General features: G+C 42.6%; 8 non-coding genes across 8 annotated transcripts; 5 read left to right on the forward strand and 3 right to left on the reverse strand.

Moving 5' to 3' along the window:
* The first annotated feature begins 279 nt into the window (after positions 1 to 279).
* Positions 280 to 353, forward strand: trnat-ggu (transfer RNA threonine (anticodon GGU)). Its single transcript has one exon. It is a non-coding gene; the product is annotated as a tRNA-Thr (tRNA).
* Positions 354 to 1516: 1163 nt separating this feature from the next.
* trnar-acg (transfer RNA arginine (anticodon ACG)) lies at positions 1517 to 1589 on the forward strand. The gene has a single exon. It is a non-coding gene; the product is annotated as a tRNA-Arg (tRNA).
* A 2452-nt stretch (positions 1590 to 4041) lies between these two features.
* trnar-ucu (transfer RNA arginine (anticodon UCU)) lies at positions 4042 to 4114 on the forward strand. Its single transcript has one exon. It is a non-coding gene; the product is annotated as a tRNA-Arg (tRNA).
* Positions 4115 to 8772: 4658 nt separating this feature from the next.
* trnar-ucg (transfer RNA arginine (anticodon UCG)) lies at positions 8773 to 8845 on the forward strand. The gene has a single exon. It is a non-coding gene; the product is annotated as a tRNA-Arg (tRNA).
* Positions 8846 to 15341: 6496 nt separating this feature from the next.
* trnai-gau (transfer RNA isoleucine (anticodon GAU)) lies at positions 15342 to 15415 on the reverse strand. Its single transcript has one exon. It is a non-coding gene; the product is annotated as a tRNA-Ile (tRNA).
* A 2418-nt stretch (positions 15416 to 17833) lies between these two features.
* On the forward strand, positions 17834 to 17907 carry trnat-agu (transfer RNA threonine (anticodon AGU)). The gene has a single exon. It is a non-coding gene; the product is annotated as a tRNA-Thr (tRNA).
* A 2203-nt stretch (positions 17908 to 20110) lies between these two features.
* On the reverse strand, positions 20111 to 20192 carry trnas-cga (transfer RNA serine (anticodon CGA)). The gene has a single exon. It is a non-coding gene; the product is annotated as a tRNA-Ser (tRNA).
* A 3136-nt stretch (positions 20193 to 23328) lies between these two features.
* On the reverse strand, positions 23329 to 23445 carry LOC138236088 (U5 spliceosomal RNA). Its single transcript, XR_011188488.1, has one exon. It is a non-coding gene; the product is annotated as a U5 spliceosomal RNA (small nuclear RNA).
* Positions 23446 to 24235: the final 790 nt, after the last annotated feature.

Raw genomic sequence — 24235 nt, forward strand, 5'->3', positions numbered from 1 at the left:
TTTCAACATTTTCCTTAGGAGATGTCAAGCCAGCAAGCCACTGCTGTGGTTCAGTGGCCAGTGTGGAGTTCAGTGGCCCTGTTGTACACAGAAAGCAAATTGAGCTCCTTGGACATCAAAAGTTCCAGATAAAAGCCATTTGTCACCCTTTCTCTTGGTGTTGATATTGCTATTGTATGTAAAGGTGGCAACTTGCTCAGCGAGCAGGCGGAGCACACACCGAATGCAGATGTGTCTGAGTGGTGTGTCCAAGTGGCTGCAAAAGGATAATGCTCCTGGGGCGCCGGGGCTTAGTTGGTTAAAGCGCCTGCCTGGTAAATAAGAGATCCTGGGTTCAAATCCCAGCGGTGCCTTCTTTGTTCTGTTTTCTCAAACAGAACTGGTCCTTACAGACAACCGCCTACGGCTAGACTTGCAAGTATTCATTTCCTGTCTTTAACGCGACTTGTTTTTCTTAAAATGGATGCAACTTGCAAAACATGAAATACAAACCTTGCTAATCAGCGCTGGCGGCTGGCAAAAAAAAAAAGAAGTCAGCAATGTTTTTTTTCTTTAACCTTAACCCTGCTAACGGAGACGAGTTAAACAACCGAGTCTATGCAGCTTAAACGGTCCGCATGTCGGGTTCTTAGCTGAAAGGGTGGTAAATCACGCTCACCCCAGTCCTTAATCTTTTAAAGAGGATACAAAATTGAACCTAGTCGCCACATCACATACATCCTGTTCAATGATAAAAAAGTGACATCTATCCTCGATCCAGAGTAAATCCCACGTTGAGGGCATACTTTTTTCCACTTTACCATGAGTCGGGCTCAGCTGCACAGAGGCGAGAGCAGAGCAATGAGGTCACGGGGACAGGGGAGTCACACGCTGGCGGTTTAAACACGCGGAAGATCACTGAGGGATCCACAGTATGTGGACCCTCCGTGCGCCATCAGTCCGCACTCCGGACTCTGAATCCTGCCATCCAAGTTAAGATCTCGGCGGAACCTGAGGCGCAGTTCCTTCTTAAAACGTAATCTGGTGAGCATTTCTAGAATCGTACTTGTATAGATGCAGCCTTTAATGTGTTGCTAGGTTAAAATTGATGACTTCTTGAACTTCAGTAGGCAACTGCCCTCTTGATTTCGGATTTAATTTCTTTATTACAGGGGCGCTTTTATGAAGACAGAGTCATGTTCAGGTACTTTTCTTGATGGAGGAAGCATATTTCGGACTCTGTGATCTGCTCACCTGGAAAGGTCTGCTGTACTACTACAAGAGAGAAGTAGAGTCTGGAAGAAGGGACAATTTTATGATGCTTTGGAAGATAATGTTTTTTTTTTCTTTGAAATCGAAATGAATCAGAATATCAGTGCAAAAGACAGACTCTTGGTTTGGTTTGAGATATGGTTTTAAAACAGACAAAATGTAGAAAACAGGTCTTTCTCACTTTTGGTAAAGAATGGACCGGGGGTAATATTTTACTAGTTGCAGTGCTGATCTCACTGGGTTACAGTCCTGCAGTGTCACACCGGGGCCAGTGGCGCAATGGATAACGCGTCTGACTACGGATCAGGAGATTGCAGGTTCGACTCCTGCCTGGCTCGGGTCGTTTTTAAACGCATCTGGCTACTCCCTAAGTAGTCTGTGCTACTTACTGCATTGTAATCGTACCCGGTAAGAGATTTCCTTCATGTAAATGAACTGCACCTGACAGCTTTAGAAAAACACCTGGGCTCAGTACGGTGCTGAGAGCTCAGCGTTGCTGTTCTAATTAGCACGCACTGCATCGGCTATGAGCCCGAACCTTTCAATTATTCCGATCAGTAAGTCAACACGTAGTCCACGTGAACGGTAGAAATATTCTCTTGTCTGTCTCTTGTTTGTATAGAACTGAATGTCCCTGACAATGTTCTGTTAGTTTTAATTGAAGAACGGCATTTGTGTTCAAATATACCAGACAAGTTTATGTAACTGCTCATGCGACACTCAGTTGTAATTAGTCAAGAAATAAAGTCGAACAACAGCTGCGGGTTTGATTCTGAACGTATGAGATTGCAGCGCCTTTTACTTCCATTGACAAATGATAGAGATTCGAAGAGAGATCCTTCAGACCAGCAAGCAAACCCACGGCTATTTCGGTTTTCTATCTAGGCAACGTTGGTGTCTGCAATAGCATACATGAAAGCGTGATGCAATTTCTGTGGCTACATTTGTTGCACGTCATGCACAGTAAGAGTGTTTCTAACACCAAATAAAAAGTCAACAATTAGCGATCACGCCTTCTCCTCAGTTAACCCACTGAAACCCTTGCTGTTAACAGTTCTTTACTGCGTGCTTTACCAGCACCTACATATCGTGTCGGTTCTTTCAGCTTTATTCATTAGGTTTTCAAAGGTATAAGTAGAGCACCAGAGGTGCGAACGCAAAATGTGTGGTTATCTGAAGAATTGATTTCAATGGCAGCGGGTCCAAGCGATTTCGCGTTGTTATAGTACCAGGAAAGGAGAAGCGGCACTTCGCCTCTGCCGTGCAGGCACAAGGCGACGTGCGGCAGACGCCGGAGTCGGCAGGTTTCGAACCTGCGCGGGGAAGCCCCAACGCATTTCGAGCCCATCGCCTTAACCACTCGAGCACGACAAATGCGAACTCGCCGCCGCCGTATTCCTCCTATAATCAAACACGGACTGCGAGGTGGCTGCGGAAACCTTTTTAAAGTTGCTCTCCGTTAAAAAAAAATACCTTTCACAAGATTCGTGCCGGCAGACAGACACGCCTCAGAGGGTTTAAGGCTGGCTTCACGTTCAAATGATAAAGTCCCCCAGTCCGGATGTCAAAACGCAACTTTGGCAGACAGAAAAAAACATCAACAAACCAAAAATGTGGACAAGGATTTTACAAGCTGCACCACACTGCACTTTCAAAAGCATTTACATTCGTGTTAGACGCAGGAATTGCCTTTGATTTGCGCGCTTACGAACGCCATGGAAAACGAAACAAAACTAAAGCCCTCAGCTCCTGCACTTGATTATAGTCCCGTTACGTGTCGAAGCAGGAATTTACGTCATCCTACCACTGTAACACGGGGAATAGAGGGAAATGAGCACAAGCTACGAATTGTCTCAATCACTCCCTACAGTAGTAAGACGCCTGGAAGCGTGCACCCCCATCATTAATCTTTGCGCATCTGTGCAAGGTAAACTCTGGAGCAGTCTCTGAAACGGCTCAAAGGAAACACGTGATTGATTCCATGTGCATCTGGGGTTCATTTCTTATTTACATTTAATTCAAGGGAAAGGCTTGGGTCAGTTTCAGACGGCCTCCAACAGCGAGATTCAAGCGCCCCACCTTCAGCCCAATCTGCGCCGCCAGAACGCCAACGGCTCCTCTGGTCTCTGGGGTGCGGTTGTGACCCCGTAACCTAAAGTGTTGGTGGCAGACAAATGGAGACTAACAGGTGATGTCCTAGGACATGACTACATTGTGACACTCGGTGGGGATGGTGACCATTGCTTGGAAAAGAGTGCGAGGCCCCTTTAGAAAAACATTTTGTTAACAGGCATTCTGCCTTAGTCCAAACACCTATAGCTTGCAAAGCACATGCTATTAGACAGGCACCTCTGCAAGACCTTAAGAGTCTCTTAAACTAGTGATAGTAAGGTGTTCCCAATGGGCGATGTTTGGCTTTCAAATCATCTCTCTGTGGAAGCGCCGAGATGCAGCTGTTTAAGGCTTAGAAGCAGCTGACTGTTTCACTACCTAGCGGATTACTGTCAGTCAGGGAGCTCAGAGGTGAAAAGCCTGTCTGAGAAACAATTCGCCGTCAATCAGTTCAATATGTTCCGTACCAGCTCGGCGCACCTGAGATCATCTTGGTAGCCGTGTAGCTCAGATGAGTGAGAGCGTGTGTGTGTGCACCACCGTGATTGGATGCCGGTCCTTCTCAGGTCACAGTAAACCTTCTGCTGCCTAACTTTCCTAATTTTGGGGATCCCTTTGAAAAAGCAAAGGAAAAAAAAAAACTGGCTCTTCATCAGCGTGATCGACCCAACCCAGTGTGTCCCAGTGGCCTAATGGATAAGGCACTGGCCTTCTAAGCCAGGGATTGTGGGTTCGAGTCCCATCTGGGGTGCTCCTGTCCCATTTTGAGCGTACAAATGTCCTTGTGATTTGCAAAGCTGCAACCCCACCTTACTCAGTGAGCGTCTCTGCTTTTTTCTCACATACAGTTGGGAGAAAAACTTTTGTAAACAGCCCTTCGGAATGATGTGGATTTCTGCATGAATGGCTCCTAACATGTGATCTTATCTTTATCTAAGTCATAATAATCAATAAAGAGAGTCTGATTTAACAAACAACACACGCCCAACATTTGACATTGCTGTTTTAACAAAACAGCCTCCGCCATGCTTCCCAGGTGGGATGAGGTTTTGGAGTTGGTATGCAGTGTTTTGTTATCTCCAAACATAACGCTGTGCACATTTACCAACAAGTTCAACTTTTGTCACGTCTGTCCACAGAACATTGTTCCAGGAGTTGCTGTGGAACATCCATGTGGTCTTTAGCAAACTTGAGAGGGGCAGTGGTGGTTTTTTTTGGGGGGAGAGCAGTGGTTTCCTCCATGGTGACCTCGCATGATCACCACTCCTGTTCAGATTTTTCTTATGGTGGACTCATGAACACAGACGTAAGACAAAGTCAACCACCTGTTCGCTAGATCCCATCCCCACTCAGCTAGTCAAAGATTCCCTCGAAGGACTGGCAGGACCTATAATTAGTATGATGAATGCATCGCTTGCGTCAGGCGTTGTACCTGATCAATTTAAGGTAGCGGTTGTTAGACCGCTCCTTAAGAAGTCAAATTTGGATCCACAAGTTCTTAACAACTACAGGCCTGTCTCAAAGGTCCCATTTCAATCTAAAAGTCTTGGGAGAATAGTTGTTGCCCAACGTCAATCGTATCTGGATTCAAATAATATACTTGAGAAATTTCAGTCTGGTTTCTGAAACTGCATTAACAAGAGTCGTAAATGATATTCTCTTAGCTACTGATGCGGGGAATGCAACAGTGCTTGTGCTTTTAGATCTTAGAGCTGCCTTTGACACGGTTGACCTCTCTGTTTTGTTACACAGGCTTGAGTTTGAGGTTGGCTTATCTGGAACCGTCCTTCAGTGGTTTACTTCACATTTTACTCATCGTTTTCATTATGTTCAAATATCTAATAATTGTACTGCTTCATCAATGTCACCAGTTCAATTTGGGGTACCAGAAGATCAGTGCTGGGACCAATATTGCTCTCTCTCTCTACATGCTGCTGATAGGTAGGATAATATGAAAAAATAATATGAACTTTCATTCATATGCTGATGACACTCAAATAAACATTTTGTTTACACCAAACGACAACTCTTCTATTATCAGTTTAGTTAAATGCATTAAGGAAGGAAATACTTGGATGTGTGAAAACTTTTTGTTACTCAACTCTGAGAAAACTGAGGATCTGTTGATCGGAGGCAACAATACTGATAGGACTACTATAACTTCAGCACTTAACTCAGAGGATTTAAACATTTGCCTCAAAGAGACAGCACGTTACCTAGGCGGCATATTAGACACAAGGCTCTTAACAACTTGCATTGTTAAGTGCCTTGGGACAACCTTGTTGTGAAAGGCGCTATATAGAAATACATTGATTTGAATTGAATTGACAATGTAAAATGTTGTGTGTGTTGTTTGTTAAACAAGACTGTCTTTATTTATCAAAAAATAAAAGGAATTTGCTAGGAATGCAAACGTTAGGTTGCGCTTCTTCATGCTGCATCGTCGGCATGAGTGGAGCTTTTTAAACGTCTGTACTTACTGTGCCCCATAAGAAATCGTTTGTCCCCGTTCAAAAGAGATTGTGCGATGTCCTGCAGTGTTCGCAAAGTAAACCTTTGACAGTTTGAAAAGAGGAATTTATTCTGCTTCCTGTGCGTGCAGTAGTTACAAAGTTGAACGTCTTTACACGATTTGCTGCAGTTTTCAGTGGGCGGGCTTTGTCAGATGGCTTGGAAAAACGCACTGTGTTTCGGCTCGGGAAACATCATGAGAAGTGTCCTGCATGTTTTCTGTGTATAGCTGTCTTTTAACGCATACAGAATTCATTCGAAATCATTGATTTCTCCAATTAACAAGGGTCCCTTAAAAGATGAGTCAAAGTAACGTCTAATCGGATTAGTTTCCTTAGAGCTGGTTCAGAGTTTGCTCAAGAGTTTACCTTTCACAGATGCGCAAAGAAGAATGTTGGGGGTGCATGCTTCAAGGTGCCTTACAGCTGTAGGGAGTGATTCGAGATTCGAGACGATTCGTGCCGTGTGCTCGTTCCCATATACCGTACGCCCCGGGGTGCAGTGCTAGGATGACGTAAAATACCGCTCGGGCACGTAACGGCGTTATATGCAAGTGCGGGACGTGAGGGTTTTCGTTTGTTCATTTTGTTTTGTTTTGCTCTGCTTTGCTTTGTTTCTTGGTCAAGAGGCGTAAGGTAAGTCGTAATCCAGGGAGAACACTGGTGGCAAACAGTCCGAGGTGAGAGGCGAGGTCCAAAGTCGAAAAGGCAGAAGGGGAGTCCAATATCCAGAATAAACGAGGTAATGGAAAAAACGCCAGGTAGAGCTCTCAAGGAGTAGACTCAATACCAGCGGGAAGCAGATAAAGATGGTAAAAATAGCACTGCGTACCGCACGGTGGAGTGTGTGCAGGTGGGTAAACTCGTGCGGCGGCGTTTGTTAATAATCACCCGCTGCTGGTGCTGTTTAGATTGCTTAAGAGTTGGTCTTAACTGCCTGGCGGTCATGACAAGCTCCTCTTTAAGCTGTGGTTTAGTTTTGCATTCATGTGTTTCTAGAGCAGTTATTTATGGGGGTGGGTGGGTCTTTCACAGAGGCTCAGGACAAATCCCCTGCATGAAAGTCTACTGTGTGCGTTCAAACAGTCACAGGTTAAGAGCCAGGCAGGAGGACAATGGACAGAAGAAGCAACGAACTAAAAATAAAAGAACGAATATGAAAAAGCCACCATCTTTTTCTTTTTGACATTTTCCGACTTTCATGCAAGCCAGGACAAAGTTGCTCGTAGCTACTTGTGGATTCAAATACTCTATCGAGTGCTTTGATGAGTTTTTGCAATTTGATTGTCGTCCTGTCAGCCTGTTTCTGTTTTTTTTTTCAATCTAGTGATGGAAAGTAAGAGGGAAATGATGGAGCAATCAATAACCGCTCCGGAAAAATGGCAGAAAGAAATGGCCCGTCACTAAGGACATTTGTGAAGCAGAGGAGTGACATCACCACAAAGGCGACTTATTCTGCTGATCGTTTTAGTGAATAATGATTGAGGCGTGTTAAGAGAAAGGTAGCTGCGTCAGCATGCTTAGGCTGCAAAGGATAAAGCAAAGGTTTACTCCATGCTGAAAAGAGAAGAAAAGAAGCACAACGTTTCGGCTGTGGAGCCTTCTGCGCCATCTTCTTTAGCAATGGTGATGATGTTTACATTGGAAAAACTGAGACACGCATACTGGAGGGGCTTGAACCACCAACTTTTCAGCACCACAGAGTCTGACAGTCTTTTGTGCGCCCTACATTTGCAGGTTTATGGTCAAAGAAAACAATCACTTGCACTTCTTGCAGCCGGCAATCTTTTTCCACTGACAACCAAGAAATGGATTTCATCTTTCACAAGCTGTATGGATTTCTTCAAAAACAAGTTATTCCAGAAAGGAAATGAATTCTTGCATTAAACTGAACCAAGCTGTACATGTTTGTCTGAAATGAGATATGCGGCACAACAAGACACGGAGAGAGGCACCGCTGGTATTCAGACCCAGGATCGCCTGCTTACTAGGCAGGCACTTTAAGCCACTAGGGAACAGCGCCAGCAGAGCACCGTGCTTTTACAGACACTTGGACACATCTGCGTTCGGTGTGCACTTAATCTGCTCTCTGAGCCCCTTGCCTCCGTCCCATTTAATAGCAGAACTGACGCCAAGAGAAATGATGAGAAATGGCATTTATCGGGCACTTCTCATGTCCAAGGAGCTCAATGCCCTTGACACCTCCCCAAGGCGACAGAGCTGTGCATTCTTTGGCGACAACATTTTTTCTTTTGTTTTATTTCTATACTTATTGATAGAATAAAAACGATATGTCATGTACTGTAAGGGAAATGTCTCTTTTCATGGGGAAAGCTAGCACCAGCAAATGTTGTGTTTAGAAGAAGTGATTTAACATGACACGTGACCTAATTTACCGGAGCAAAAGCTCACCCAGCAAGCCCTGCTTTACTTCTACAGGAGAGAAGTACTGTAGAGTCTGCAAGATGTTCAGCTGGGTAGCTACGTCAGCATGCCTCGGCTGCAAAGGAACAAGTAATAGGTTTATTGCATGCTGAAAAGAGAAGAACGGAAACACAGCGTTTCGGCCGTGAGGTCTTCTCACACCTGAAGAAGCCTCACACCTGTAAAAGGCTCCATGGTTTTCTTTCTTCTCTTTTCAACATGGAATACACCTATTGTCTGCAAGATGTGACAATTTCACGGTGTTTTGGAAGAAAACCTTTTTTCTTTGAATTCAAAATCAATCAGAATTTCAGCACGACACACCAACACTTTTTCTGTTTTAAGGAGATGATATTTTAAACCTGATAAAAATAGTAGGAAACACAAGTTTCTTGCTGTGAAAATTTAGATGGGGAAGTGTACTACTGGTAGCAGTGTAGAGCTCTCTGTGGTGGAATGCAAACACATGTTCTATGGGCCAGTGGCGTAATGGATTACGCGTCTGACTTCGGATCAGAAGATTGTAGGTTCGAGTCCTGCCTGGTTCGTGAGGCTTTTAAACCTCTCAGGTTCCTCGGTAACAGGTTGCCGTCATGTATATGAACTATAGAAAAGCATCTGCCACAACCCGTAAATTAGCACGCAAGTGCGGGCTAGTTAACACAGAACTGTATGGAGATCATCTCCAGCTCCGAGCTCAATTGCAATGAAAAAACATGCAGAACAGAACTGGAGAGCAGCTGAATTTGTGCTCAGTAGGGTGGGGAGGACTCAGCATTGCTATTGTTCTAATTGGCATGAACTGCAGGGGATCTGAATCAGAACACGTCACTTAGTTCGATCATTGCGTCAATATGTAGGCCACGTTAATATAGAATTATTACTTTGTCTGTCTCGTCTTTGTATATAGGTGAATGTCCCTGACAATTTCATGTTAGTTTTTAAGAACGACATTGGTGCTAATATATACATATATAGCATATAAGGAACACGTAAAAGTTTAGTCCATGTTGAAAAGATAAGAAAACCGCCACAAGGTTTCATCTTGGAATAAATCTTTACTTGTTGTTTTGCAGCCTACCCATTCTGACCTAACTCCTCCCTTGAAATTCCCTAACAGATAAGGGTACGTAACGGCTCATGCGATGCTCAGTTGCAATTTGTCCCAAAACAAACAAGAACAGCAGCTGAGGGTTTGAGTTTGAACATGCACTGTATTAAAGCAGCTTTTATTCCCATTGATAAATGCTAGATATTCCTACAGAGATTCTCCAGGTAGTAAGCGATTCCTGTTTCTGTTTCTATTTCTGTTTCATATATATATATACAGTATATATACAGTATTGTACTATTATTATATAATTGTTACACTGTGGCTGTGTTGTGTGTGTTAAGCTGCTGTTGCACTGCAATTTCCCTCACGGGATCAATAAAGTATCTATCTATAAGAAGACATTACCAACAACGACCACAAGATGGAGATATTGTCTAGACATTACCAACAACGACCACAAGATGGAGATATTGTCCAAAGAGGCAAGCAGGGCAAAGCCGCGATAAGGTAAAATCATTTTTTGTAAGAGATTGCTGTCAGAATGCACATCCGTATCCCAAACAGAATCTCTAGTAAAATATGATCATTTGTGAAACAGGCAATTGAGTGTCTGCTACAATATGATTGCTACAGATGCAGCCATTCAAAATGCGCGGGCGTACGCTGTACGCAGTCTACCACAAGTTACCGGTAAATACCGCGAGTTACCGGTAAATACCGCTAGCAAAATAATAGTATCCGGAATTTCCGCAAGGTGGAGCTAATAAAGCTCAACTTCTCATGTTTGAGCTGTAGCCATCAAAGTCTTTAATGAAGATATTACTAATAGTATTAATAATAAATGAACTTGGACAAGCTGTAAACTCAAAGTATTGCCCTGGTCCACATTATTTTTTTCATTGCCCGTCTTTGTAAAAGTAACACCACAGCATTTCGCAATCACGCATTTTTTTCCAATCATGCAAAGTACAGTAATTTTTGAGAATCGATTCACCATGCCTTTCACATGCTCATAAAAGAGGTTGATTTAGGAACATAAACATATTACCGTATGCAAACTTTACTGTATACAGTTTGTATATGTATATGTATATGTATATTTAATGTCTTAACTGTGCCCGTTTAAGTATTGAATATTTATATGGAATTTTACCACTGAAGGGAAATCTTAGTGCCTGAGCATAAAAAGAATAGGAGCATACTGGAACACGTGTGAAGGCCATAAACGATATTAATTTTGGAACATAAACATACAGTATATGGCTGGTCTCGGTACTTTAAAGAAAACATACACGAAACATGGTTTCATTATGACCAGAATCGGTCTTGAGATATTTTTAACTTGATTTACAGTATTTGAGAGGTATGTCTTGACACCGATACTACGTAAATACTCCTCACGTATATGTTTCTAGGTTTATATTATGCATTTCATACGGTCAAATTGCTTTTGAGCAACTGATAAGAAGCGCGAAACGGTATGCCCAGGGCGTTTTAGTTTTCGTTTTGTTTTAATGCAGTGCAGTGGATTGATTAGAGATATCAAGTACATACAAGTCATTTTTTAAATGTTGTAGTTCGTCTTGTAAAAATGTTACAAGTACATCATCTGTCAACAATTACACAGGTTCTGTTTCCATATTGCGGTTTTTGGTTACGTAATATTATTTTCTAATTTCACGTTGTGAATATATGATTTGGGCAAACAGAGCCGCAAAGAAGTACATTATGGGTTGTTGTTGTTTTTTTGCAGTTTTATCTAAAATAAGCGATGCTTAAACCTTTGTCTGATTCTTGTGAAACTATCCACACGACAGTTACCTAGGAGTTGACTTCAGTGATGTCACTGATGGGATGTTTCTAAAAATCCATCCTCTGTAAAACATCTTCTCTAGTTGTTCTGCATATGTATTCGCTAATGAAGCTGTGTTTTTCTGAGCCTGGTTCTCTACATTTCTGTATGAACCAGCTTAGAGGGCTAAAGACAGCTTGTGTTTAAATTGAGTGTAAGGTAATTTATGCTTCTAAAGTCATGGTCAGCATTTATTATTGTACTGTGCTGTAAACTTCTTCTGTGCCTAATTACATTATTTTATAGTCGATAATGTTTCTGTAGTGCTTTTTCAGCCCTCAGCATGTGTCTGCGCTGGTGGTGCTGTGGGTTAGGTTCCTGACTCCTATGTCACATGGTCTGTGGTTGAATCTCATGGAACTATGACTTTAATTTTTAACAAACATTTCTTTGAAAAAATGAAACATTTCCCTTGGTCAGAGATTAAATAAAACCTCACTTGCATCAAAACAAATTTATATTTCTAAATATCACAACATGATCGAATTTACGTCTTTTTAATAACAATGAATAGTCACCTATGCGTTACAAAATAAACATTTATATTGATTTGAATTGCGTTTTGATTTAAATCGTAAACGCGTGTTTAAATATATGTGTTTAAAGGCGATATACTGTATAAAAGCGCTGATTCTTATGGAATGTGTTCGGCCGGGGATTCAAAAAAAATATTTTTTTTAATCGCGTATCTAAGGAAAATTGCAGTATAACTTTGTTCATGCACAAACAGTGGCATGTTACATTATAATTTGGGTGTCTCCTCTTGCCAGAAAGCTCTAAATTGCATTTTGAGTGCGGTTTTTGACTTTTTCTAAATTGCAACCCATAAATAAAGCTGATACAGTTTAGACTTACTGTATTCTAAACTGTATTACAACATCACATTGGACAATGCAACGTAAATTGCAAAAATGCACTTGGAATCTATCCTAGCCCTACTATGAAAATTATTTAAACTGCGACACTTATCATTCATCTTTAAATAAACTTTATTTTATATAGCGTTTTAAGCGAATAGGTAATTAGATTGCTCAAAAACCTAATCGCTTTTTCTACATAAACACAGCGTGATTGCTCTCTGAAAATGGTTTTTTCTTTATATTTAGGCTCAGATTTCAACTATAGATCGTATTATTATGAACTTTCTTGGAAAAATGTCTTTTATGTAAACCATGTTTGCTATTAATTCATTTAGGGCTAAAATACGTTCATTGTCTTCCAATCGAGTCGAGTTGACATTGGAAGCTTGCCACGCCCGGACTGTTACACCAACGCATTAGCATGTTGAAGCGATTTCATTGAGGAGGCCATCTACTAGTTAACACTGTACTTCCTACTTTGAAAATACCTGTGAAATTGGTTTAATTCGTCACAGCCAGCACTCCGGCAGAGAGGGGGGTTGTACTCGTTAATGTCTGATGACATACAAGTGGAAAGATTACAGATTTTAACCGTCTTTTTTCTGAACCAGGGAAAATCTGATCATGTTTCTCTATAACAATAATAAAAAACTTTATTTTCAATTATTTTACATATCCCGCTTGCACATCGCATGACTTTAATAAATCTATTCTTTATTAATACTAAATAAATAATACTAAAAATACTTCAGCAAATAGGTCACTTGATTTTTGGAATAATTCCAAATAGCACAATGATCCACTGGCATCCCTGAAGTCTGTTTAGTGCATAATCTTCCAAATACAATCACTAAGCAATTATAAGAATTATACCATCCTACTTCTTTGTGATATCCTGTAAAAACTAAACCTATTTTTATAAGGCTTTTACTCAAAAGATTTCCAAACACACAAAGCATTTGTGAAGTACTATAGTATTTCTAAAGGTTACTGGTACAACATCAATCATTAAAGCTTAACAATAAAGTTTAGATTGCTGACTATGGACTAACTACATTAACTAACTGCAATGCAACACTATACATTTTACAAGAATATCTGGTTGAATTCTTGCATTTGTAGCCAATTTAATGCGAGAGAAATAAGCCAATTTAATTATTTCACAAAAAATAATGTGATATAAAATGGATGTTTTTAACTTTATTGTAGTGTTTTAGAAACTAATATGTCTTCAAAAATGGTTGTTTTTCACTCCTAGGAATGAAAGCTGTTGTTATATAATGTTTATTTTCAAATTTTGAAAAATCAAAGGATTCTAGCTTTCTCCCCTTTCAGGCATCGGACACAGAGAACCTCATGGTTTTCCTAAAAATCATTTTTTATGTTCCCTGGTGTTCCAAACTTAGTTTTAATCAATTTTAATTTGTTATTATGTTAAAAACAGGGTAATAAATTTCTAATTGGACTATAAATAATGTCATATTGTCTGCTATAAAACTGATGTTTTCAACTCTATTGTAGAGATTCTAGAATCAACTAATAGAGAATTGAAATAAAAAAGGGCATAAGAAAACATTACCAACAACGACCACAAGATGGAGATATTGTCTAGACATTACCAACAACGACCACAAGATGGAGATATTGTCCAAAGAGGCAAGAAGGGCAAAGCTGCGATAAGGTAAAATCATTTTTTGAAAGAGATTGCTGTCAGAATGCACAACTGAATCCCAAACAGAATCTCTAGTCAAATATGATCATTTGTGAAACAGGCAAATGAGTTTCTCAGGTGCCCATTGCTCATTTTCAGACACATTTATGCAATACTTTCACCATGCGTTGAGCAATAGGGATTAAAGATACCAGAGGTAAGGTTTAAAAGTGATTCTGAGGTGCAACACATCAGCGATACAGCTAGGCATCTGAAATGCGGGGTTTGAGAGCCCTTCAGGGAACACCGTACCCTAAAGGTACCAGAAGTCCACTAGTATAAGCATTAAGTCACTGTCACCCCTGTTACAATGTGATTGCTACATATCTTCATTTCTTTGGTTTTTAAGGAGTAAGAGTGCAGGGGGTCTAAATCTGCGATCCAGTGTGTTGAAGTATTTCACAACACTACCTGTAGCCCGTATGGAAATAAATACTAATTCTGATTATTGCCCTGGGCATGTACCAATAAATCACTGAGCATATATCACTGTGTTGAAGCTAGAGACCTGTATGTAATATTATGGTGCTAAAATGTCATTTTCACATATATTAATGTAATAAATGATTGCTTATGCTTAATAAACAAATCTAATTAAAATAAAAACTTAAGTTTTGTATTTGTCTTGTACCATAGAACATGATTTTCTTTGTATTTCAAGCCCACAAAGTGTCCAAATGATGCACGACATGATATAAGGAAGATTATCACATGAAAAATCGGTATTATCTTTCTCATGAAAATGCATTCCTTTCATTACCTTTTAATTTTTAAAATGAACTCAAGTTGTGTATAATGTAATAATTTAAGTAGAATAGATTCTAATAATATAATGATCCAGTGTGTTGCACTACTTCACTGCTTCACTGTTCTATGCCGTCTGGAAATAAATCCTCAGACTGCTTACTGCCCTGGGCTTGTACCAATAAATTACAGGAGCACATCTATATATCACTGCGTTGAAGCAGGAGACACACAATCACTGCAAACACATCCTAAATACAGTGTTCCAGCACCTTTGACCTCATCCAGAACGTATCATTTCTTGAAAGGGATTGCTGTCTGAATGCACATCTGAATCCCAAACAGAATCTCTAGTAAAATACGATCATTTGTGAAACAGGCAAATGACTGTCTCAGGGGCCCATTCCTCATTCTCAAGACACATGTATGCAGTACGTACACCATGCATTGAGCAAAAGGGATCAAAGACACCACAGGTAAGGTTAGAATTCATTCTGACTATATTCTAAAATATTGGACTCATATTCTTATGATGGCAGACATGATGCTGCGTTTAAAACCGGGGTTAATGGACATTATATGACTGTCAATTCTGTTTTGTTTTGGAGACACTTGGCTGCCTATATGGTACAGTGCAGCGTGAAGGAAACATTTTCCAAAACTGTGTCAGCTCAAAAGTTGTAAGAGAACCTCTCCAGCTGCTTTAACTCTCTTCATTTTTGTCATTTAATTGTCTGTCGGCACTATGTGGCAGCGTTGCATGACAACCCATCTCACCACGGAAAGGAACCTAACAGCTTTGGTAAGAGAGGAGAAAAGGACCTGGCCAGTAAGGGGCTCGAACCCACGACTTTGACGTTATCAGCACCATGCTCTAACCAACTGAGCTAACCGGCCTCACGACAGTGGTCCTCTCTGTGCAGCGCCTTTTACTTCCATTGACAAATGATAGCAATTCGAAGAGAGATCCTTCAGACCAGCAAGCAAACCCACGGCTATTTCGGTTTTCTATCTAGGCAACGTTGGTGTCTGCAATAGCATACATGAAAGCGTGATGCAATTTCTGTGGCTACATTTGTTGCACGTCATGCACAGTAAGAGTGTTTCTAACACCAAATAAAAAGTCAACAATTAGCGATCACGCCTTCTCCTCAGTTAACCCACTGAAACCCTTGCTGTTAACAGTTCTTTACTGCGTGCTTTAAGAACACCTACATAATGTGTCAGTTCTTTCAGCTTTATTCATTAGGTTTTCAAAGGCATAAGTAGAGCACCAGAGGCGCGAACGTAAGATGTGTGGTTATCTGAAGAACTCATTTCCATGGCAGCAGGGCCAAGTGATTCAGCGTATTTATAGTACCAGGAATGGAGAAGCGGCACTTCGCCTTTGCCGGGGAGGCACAAGGATACGTGTGGCAGACGCCATAGTCGGCAGGATTCAAACCTGTGCAGGGAGTTCGCAACGGATTTCAAGTCCATCGCCTTAAACACACGGCCACGACTACAGCAAGCTCACCCCCGCCGCATTCCTCCTATAATCTAACACAGAGTGCGAGGTGGCTGCGGAAACTTTTTCAAAGTCGCTCTCCGTTAAAAAAAAATAAATACCTTTGACAAAATACGTGCCGGCAGACAGACATGCCTCAGAGGGTTTAAGGCTGGCTTCACGTTCAAATGATAAAGTCTCCCCGTCCGGATGTCAAAATGGAACTTTGGCAGACAGAAAAAACATCAACAAACCACAAATGTGGACAAGGATTTTACAAGCTGCACCACACTGCACTTTCCAAAGCATTTACATTCCTGTTAGACGCAGGAATTGCCTTTGATTTGCGCGCTTACGAACGCCATGGAAAACGAAACAAAACTAAAGCCCTCAGCTCCTGCACTTGATTATAATGCTGTTACGTGTCGAAGCAGGAATTTATGTCATCCTACCACTGCAATACGGGGAATAGAGGGAAATGAGCACACGCTACGTATGTCTCAATCACTCCCTAGAGTCGTAAGGCGCATTGAAGGGTGCACACCCATCATTAATCGTTGCGCCTCTGTGAAAGGAAAGCTCTTGAGCAGTCTTTGAAACAGCTCGGATGAAACACTTGATTGCTTCCATGTGCATCTGGAGCCCATTTCTTATTTTCACTTCACGCCGCCCAAAGCATTTCTAAAACAGGAGATTCGTGTTTGGGAATGCGCCCTGCCCTACGAATAAAACAGGTCTACGGGTCTGAAACCTGCTCCACGGAAAACAGTTCTGTTGCGCTTTTGATCAAAGGGAGATTCGCTGTTCTTACTTTTTGATGACATAACACCCAAAGGGGCTTCTTTGGAGCTGGATTCCAACCAGCATCCGAAAGTTTCTTGGCGGTATCCTTTACAGTCCTCTGTTCGGTCGACAAGGGACAGAAGGGGGCAGCTTTCCTCACACACACAGTGCAATGTACTGTAGTGTTCCCGTTCATTGAATTCGCAGTTCTGCATCAGACCTCTAACTCGTTTCCTTAGCTTGGATTTAAGCCATGAAGCAGGCTTCTAGTCTATAAACGTCTAGAGAAATCACAAACTATTTGAGAGGCCATCATCCCAGGGGAACTGACAAAGTCTATCCCTAAACACCTAGCGCAATCTCTCGAGAGACTGTCAAAAATCGCTTTCTCCGTTTGCGTTGCAAGTAAGTGAAAACGCGGTCTCAAACCAGAGCCACTTGGCAGCAGCGGCACGTAAATACTGTTACTGTCACTGCTCGATACTGACGTTAGCCTACTATACCATGTTCAGCCACCACTAGGAAATGTACGGCTCTAGTACTGGAGCAAACAACAGGAGGGCCAAAGGCACACGGGCACACATGGAGAGTGACGAGAATGGGACTCAAACCCATGCGTGCAGAGTACAATGGATTAGCAGTCCATCGCCTTAACCACTCGGCCACCTCGTCTAGGAAACTGGGCTGTCCAGACATGGGTTGCAGCGCTCCAGATGATCTTTTTCTTTTTTTTCCCTCGTACTCGAGGGTCATTTTCCTGTTCCACATGCGATTTCAACATTTTCCTTGGGAGATGTCAAGCCAGCAAGCCACTGGTTCAGTGGCCATTGTGGAGTTCAGTGGCCCTGTTGTACACAGAATGCACATTGAGCTCCTTGGACATGAAAAGTTCCAGATAAAAGCCATTTCTCATCCTTTCTCTTGGTGTCGATGTTGCTATTGTATGTAAAGGTGGCAACTTGCTCAGCGAACAGGCGGAGCACACACCGAATGCAGATGTGTCTGAGTGGTGTGTCCAAGTGGCTGCAAAACGACAGCACTCCCAGGGCGCCGTGGCTTAGTTGGTTAAAGCGCCTGTCTAGTAAACAGGAGATCCTGGGTCCGAATCCCAGCGGTGCCTTTTTTGTTCTGTGTTCTCGAACAGAACTGGTCATTATGGACAACCGCCTACAGCTAGACCTAATTAAATGCAAGTATTCATTTCCTGTCTTTAACGCGACTTGTTTTTCTTAAAATGGATGCAACTTGCAAAACATGAAATACAAACCTTGCTAATCAGTGCTAGCGGCTGGCAAAAAAAAAAAGAAGTCAGCAATGTTTTTTTTCTTTAACCTTAACCCTGCTAATGGAGAAGAGTTAAACAACCGAGTCTATGCAGCTTAAACGGTGCGCACGTCGGGTTCTTAGCTGAAAGGGTGGTAAATCACGCTCACCCCAGTTCTTAATCTTTTAAAGAGGATACAAAATTGAACCTAGTCGCCACATCACATACATCCTGTTCAATGATAAAAAGGTAACATCTATCCTTGCTCCAGAGTAAATCTCACGTTGAAGGCATCTTTTTTTTCACTTTACCGTGAATCGGGCTCGGCTGCACAGAGGAGAGAGCAGAGCAATGAGGTCACTGGGACAGGGGAGTCACATGCTGGCGGTTTGAATACGCGGAAGATCACTGAGGGATCCACAGTATATGGACCCTCCGTGCGCCATCAGTCCGCACTCCGGACTCTGAATCCTGCCATCCGAGTTAAGATCTCGGCGGAACCTGAGGCGCAGTTCCTTCTTAAAACGTAATCTGGTGAGCATTTCTAGAATCGTACTTGTATAGATGCAGCCTTTAATGTGTTGCTAGGTTAAAATTGATGACTTCTTGTATTTCAGTAGGTAACTGCCCTCTTGATTTCAGATTCAATTTCTTTATTACAGGGGCGCTTTTATGAAGACAGAGTCATGTTCAGGTACTTTGCTTGATGGAGGAAGCTCATTTCGGACTCTGTGATCTGCTCACCTGGAAAGGTCTGCTGTACTACTAAAAGAGAGAAGTAGAGTCTGGAAGAAGGGACAATTTTATGATGCTTTGGAAGGTAGGTTTTTTTTTCTTTGAAATCGAAATGAATCAGAATATCAGTGCAAAAGACAAACTCTTGGTTTGGTTTAAAGAAATATGGTTTTAAAACAGACAAAATGTAGAAAACAGGTGTTTCTCACTTTTGGAAAAGAATGGACCGGGGGTAATAGTTTACTAGTTGCAGTGCTGAGCTCACCGGGTTGCAGTCCTGCAATGTCACACGACGGCCAGTGGCGCAATAGATAACGCGTTTGACTACGAATCAGGAGATTGTAAGTTTGACTCCTGCCTGGCTCGGGTCGTTTTTAAACGCATCGGGCTACTCCCCTAAGTAGTCTGTGCTACTTACTGCATTGTAATCGTACTCAGTAAGAGATTTCCTTCATGTAAATGAACTGCACCTGACAGCTTTAGGAAATCACCTGGGCTCAGTACGGTGCTGAGAGCTCAGCGTTGCTGTTGTTCTAATTAGCACGCACTGCATCGGCTATGAACCCGAACTTTTCAATTATTCCGATCATTAAGTCAACACGTAGTCCACATGAAAGGTAGAAATATTCTCTTGTCTGTCTCTTGTTTGTATAGAACTGAATGTCCCTGACAATGTACTGTTAGTTTTAATTGAAGAACGGCATTTGTGTTCAAATATACCAGACAAGTTTATGTAACTGCTCTTGCGACACTAAGTTGTAATTAGTCAAGAAATAAAGTCGAACAACAGCTGCGGGTTTAATTCTGAACGTATGAGATTGCAGCGCCTTTTACTTCCATTGACAAATGATAGAGATTTGAAGAGAGATCCTGCAGACCAGCAAGCAAACCCACGGCTATTTCGGTTTTCTATCTAGGCAACGTTGGTGTCTGCAATAGCATACATGAAAGCGTGATGCAATTTCTGTGGCTACATTTGTTCCACGTCATGCACAGTAAGAATGTTTCTAACACCAAATACAATGTCAACAATTAGCGATCACGCCTTCTCCTCAGTTAACCCACTGAAACCCTTGCTGTTAACAGTTCTTTAATGCGTGCTTTACGAGCACCTATATATTGTGTCGGTTCTTTCAGTTTTATTCATTAGGTTTTCAAAGGCATAAGTACAACACCAGAGGTGCGAACGCAAGATGTGTGGTTATCTGAAGAACTCATTTCCATGGCAGCGGGGCCAAGCGATTTAGCGTTTTTATAGTACCAGGAAAGGAGAAGCGACACTTCGCCTTTGCCGCGCAGGCATAAGGAGACGTGCGGCAGACGCCATAGTCGGCAGGATTCAAACCTGCGCGGGGAGTCCCCAACGGATTTCGAGTCCATCGCCTTAACCACTCGGCCACGACTACAGCGAGTTCGCCATCGCCGCATTCCTCCTTTAATCTAACACGGAGTGCGACGTGGCTGCGGAAACCTTTTCAAAGTCGCTCTCCGTTAAAAAAAAATAAATACCTTTGACAAAATACGTGCCGGCAGACAGACACGCCTCAGAGGGTTTAAGGCTGGCTTCACGTTCAAATGATAAAGTCTCCCCGTCCGGATGTCAAAATGCAGTTTTGGCAGACAAAAAAAACAACAACAAACCACAAATGTGGATAAGGATTTTACAAGCTGCACCACACTGCACTTTCAAAAGCATTTACATTCCTGTTAGACACAGGAATTGCCTTTGATTTGCGTGCTTACAAACGCCATGGAAAACGAAACAAAACTAAAGCCCTCAGCTCTTGCACTTGATTATAATGCCATTACGTGTCGAAGCAGGAATTTACGTCATCCTACCACTGCAACACGGGAAATAGAGGGAAATTAGCACACGCTACGAATCGTCTCAATCACTCCCTAGAGTCGTAAGGCGCATTGAAGGGTGCACCCCCATCATTAATCGTTGTGCCTCTGTGAAAGGAAAGCTTTTGAGCAGTCTTTGAAACAGCTCGGATGAAACACTTGATTGCTTCCATGTGCATCTGGAGTCCATTTCTTATTTTCACTTCACGCCGCCCAAAGCATTTCTAAAACAGGAGATTCGCATTTGGGAATGCGCCCTGCCCTACAAATAAAACAGGTCTACGGGTCTGAAACCTGCTCCACGGAAAACAGCTCTGTTGCGCATTTGATCAAAGGGAGAGTCGCTGTTCTTACTTTTTGATGACATAACACCCAAAGGGGCTTCTTTGGAGCTGTATTCCAACCAGCATCCTAAAGTTTCTTGGCGGTATCCTTTACAGTCCTCTGTTCGGTCGACAAGGACAGAAGGGGGCAGCTTTCCTCACACATACAGTGCAATGTACTGTACTGTTCCCGTTCATTGAATTCGCAGTTCTGCATCAGACCTCTAACTCGTTACATTAGCTTGGATTTAAGCCACGAAGCAGGCTTCTACTGTATAAACGTCTAGAGGAATCACAAACTATTTGAGAGGCCATCATCCCAGGGGGAACTGACAAAGTCTATCCCTAAACACCTAGTGCAGTCTCTCGAGAGACTGTCAAAAATCGCTTTCTCCGTTTGCGTTGCAAGTAAGTGAAAACGCGGTATCAACCCAGAGCCACTTGGCAGCACGGGCATGTAAATACTGTTACTGTCACTGCTCGATACCGACGTTAGGCTACTATACCATGTTCAGCCACCGCTAGAAAATGTACGGCTCTAGTACCGGAGCAAAGAACAGGAGGGCCAACACCGAACGGGCACAAGTGTCAGACAAGGAGAGCGACAAGGATGGGACTCGACCCCATGTGTGCAGAGCACAATGGATTAGCAGTCCATCGCCTTAACCACTCGGCCACCTCGTCAACAAAACTGGGCTGTCCTGACATGGGTTGGCGCACTCCAGTTGATCTTTTTCTTTTTTTTCCCTCATACTCGAGGGTCATTTTCCTGTTCCACATGCGATTTCAACATTTTCCTTGGGAGATGTCAAGCCAGCAAGCCACTACTGTGGTTCAGTGGCCAGTGTGGAGTTCAGTGGCCCTGTTGTACACAGAAAGCACATTGAGCTCCTTGGACATGAAAAGTTCCAGATAAAAGCCATTTGTCATCCTTTCTCTTGGTGTCGATGTTGCTATTGTATGTAAAGGTGGCAACTTGCTCAGCGAGCAGGCGGAGCACACACCGAATGCAGATGTGTCTGAGTGGTGTGTCCAAGTGGCTGCAAAAAGACAGCACTCCCAGGGCGCCGTGGCTTAGTTGGTTAAAGCGCCTGTTTAGTAAACAAGAGATCCTGGGTCTGAATCCCAGTGGTGCCTTTTTTTGTTCTGTGTTCTCTAACAGAACTGGTCATTATGGACAACCGCATACGTCTAGACTTAATTAAATGCAAGTATTCATTTCCTGTCTTGAACGACTTGTTTTTCTTAAAATGGATGCAACTTGCAAAATATGAAATACAAACCTCGCTAATCAGCGCTCGCGGCTGGCAAAAAAAAAAGAAGTCAGCAATGTTTTTTTCTTTAACCTTAAGCCTGCTAATGGAGAAGAACCTAGTCGCCATATCACATACATCCGTTTCAACGATAAGAAGGTAACAACTATCCTCACTCCAGTGTAAATCTCACGTTGAGGGCATATTTTTTTCCAATTTACCATGAGTCGGGCACAGTTGCACAGAGGCGAGAGCAGAGCAATGAGGTCACGGGGACAGGGGAGTCACACGCTGGCGGTTTGAACACGCGGAAGATCACTGAGGGATCCACAGTATGTGGACCCTCCGTGCGCCATCATTCCACACTCCAGACTCTGAATCCTGCCATCCGAGTTAAGATCTCGGCGGAACCTGAGGCGCAGTTCTTTCTTAAAACGTAATCTGGTGAGCATTTCTAGAATCGTACTTGTATAGATGCAGCCTTTAATGTGTTGCTAGGTTAAAATTTATGACTTCTTGAACTTCAGTAGGCAACTGCCCTCTTGATTTCGGATTTAATTTCTTTATTACAGGGGCGCTTTTATGATGACAGAGTCATGTTCAGGTACTTTGCTTGATGGAGGAAGCTCATTTCGGACTCTGTGATCTGCTCACCTGGAAAGGTCTGCTGTACTTCTACAAGAGAGAAGTAGAGTCTGGAGGAAGGGACAATTTTATGATGCTTTGGAAGGTAATGTTTTTTTTTCTTTGAAATCGAAATGAATCAGAATATCAGTGCAAAAGACAAACTCTTGGTTTGGTTTAAAGAGATATGATTTTAAAACAGACAAAATGTAGAAAACAGGTGTTTCTCACTTTTGGAAAAGAATGGACCGGGGGTAATATTTTACTAGTTGCAGTGCTAAGCTCACTGGGTTACAGTCCTGCAATGTCACACCAGGGTCAGTGGTGCAATGGATAATGTGTCTGACTATGGATTAGGAGTTTGGAGGTTCGACTCCTGCCTGGCGCTGGTTGTTTTTAAACACATCAGCCTACTCCCTAAGTAGCCTGTGCTACTTACTGCATTGTAAGAGCGATTGTGAGCGGTTTTGTTTTCTCTCTTTGACCAGCCCAGCTGCGCCCCACCCGAAGGCAGGGAAGCACAAAAATTGTATGGAACTCATTCATGCTCCTCTCCATGGAAATCTTTAGTAAAAGGCAAAAGATTTGTACGAGATGAAGAGAAACCAGAGTGCGTGGCTGGACAGCTGCAGGAGCCCAGGCCGCCTTCAAGCCCTCTGCCCTGCCGGTCGTGGTTGGCAATGCACCTGGCCTTACAAACGAGCCAGTGGGGCCCGTTCAGCTCCGGGCTCATCGCCTGCGGCTCTCGGCTTACCTGGCAGGGGAGATACCTTGATCAGCCTGTAGTTGGTGTAGTTGGATTGTTTTCTTGTTTTCTGGAAGCAGTGTTTGTTTTGCAGTTTGAGATGGCAACCTTTGGATCCCGCAAGAATGCTGTACGTTTTGAGCTTTTGGATGACCTCTTCATGGATCGTATGCAGTTAGGCAGAAAAGTGTTACAGAAGGAACTTGGCTTTGAACCTCGGCACTTGGATTTCATCTTCGCTCTCCCAGGTCAGAAAGCATTTGAGGTTGTTTTTGCTACCTATTCTCTGTTTGAACAATGTGTGGATGTGTTTGAGGCAAAAAGAGGGAAAGTTCCTGCCCTTGAGAAGATCAACTTGCAGCCTCTGACACAGAGAGAGAGGAAAACGGTGCATGTTGTTATGTTCTCGGAAATGGCAAAGACGGAGGACATTCACACCTGGCTTAAGCAGTACTGCACAGTCCACCATGGAACTGAGGTTAGAGATGTTGACGGTATAAAAACAGGAGCAAGGAAATTCGAGGTTCGCTTGCTACCGGACAATGTAAATGGAGGCTTAAGGCACCTGCCCTCTACAATCCGGCTGGGCGCCTGCAATGGCTATGTTTTTTATGTGGGACAACCAAAGGTGCGTCGGCGCTGTGGTGCTGTGGGACACC

The sequence above is a fragment of the Lepisosteus oculatus genome, unplaced genomic scaffold, assembly GCF_040954835.1.
Source record: "Lepisosteus oculatus isolate fLepOcu1 unplaced genomic scaffold, fLepOcu1.hap2 HAP2_SCAFFOLD_87, whole genome shotgun sequence".
NCBI lineage: Eukaryota > Metazoa > Chordata > Actinopteri > Semionotiformes > Lepisosteidae > Lepisosteus > Lepisosteus oculatus.